Consider the following 1040-nt stretch of genomic DNA (forward strand, 5'->3'; position numbering starts at 1 on the left):
AGCCTCATTGGCCTTTGCTTATCTTTGGGCTCCATGTATGGCCCTGAGTGGGGAAGAACCCTTGGATGAGGGCATGGCAACCCACTCCAGTCTTCTTGCCTGGAGAATCCCGTGGACAGAGGAGCCTGGTGGACTATAGTCCATGGGGTCACCAAGAGTTGAACACAACTGAGCCCAGCACAGCACAGCTTTATTCACATTCGCCATGTGGTCCCCAGTCTTCATTGAGTTTCCCCAAATAGCTCCTAGGTGTTCATCCCTCCATGTATTTGCTCATGTTTTCCCTCCATGTATTGTGTTTTTCTACTATAAATCTCCAGTCAAAACTGCTCCTTTATTAGGCCCAACGCAGACGCAACATTTTCACTGAGATGCCCAGTGCAAGGTGCACCATTCGGTTCTCTCCTCCCAACACCACTGACTCTGCATTCTCTGCTCCTTGAGGTCACCTGTTCACCATGATAAACTTGCACCCAGACATGTCTTGTTTCCAACTCAAATGGTGAGTCCCTTCCCCACACATCTTCGTTCCTTCCTCAAGGTCTGCTCCAGGTCCTGCCACATGGCAGAAACTCAGAGAATGTTTGTTCAATCAAATATCTGTTCCTTCTGTGAACATAGTCCCCCTTGAACATCTGCAACCATGTCCAGTTGGAAGCTCTACTGGCAGGATTTTCAATCCTCACATGACTAGGAAGTGTCAGCATCCCCTCTTCTGTGTAAGATGGTTGAGGCAGAGAGAGGCGCAGTAGCTTACCCAAGGTATACAGCAAGTAAACGTGACCATAGGCTTCTCAGTCAATATGTCAAAATCTACCATGTTTTTCCTATTTCTGGAGACCTTGGGCTGTATGGTCTATAGTCTGGTTTCTATCTAATATCCCAGGATATGCATTCTCTTCTTAAAAGCACTGCACACAGCCAGCTAATAACCTGCCTCTTCACAACTGGTTCCAGGGTCGCTTACTCAGGTGCTGGAGTCATCAAAATGAAGTTTCTTTTTTGGGGGGCTGCATTGAGTCTTCATTTCTGCACACAGG

Source organism: Giraffa tippelskirchi, chromosome 5 (assembly GCF_054371585.1).
Source record: "Giraffa tippelskirchi isolate mGirTip1 chromosome 5, T2T-mGirTip1v1.2.pri, whole genome shotgun sequence".
Taxonomy (NCBI): Eukaryota; Metazoa; Chordata; class Mammalia; order Artiodactyla; family Giraffidae; genus Giraffa; species Giraffa tippelskirchi.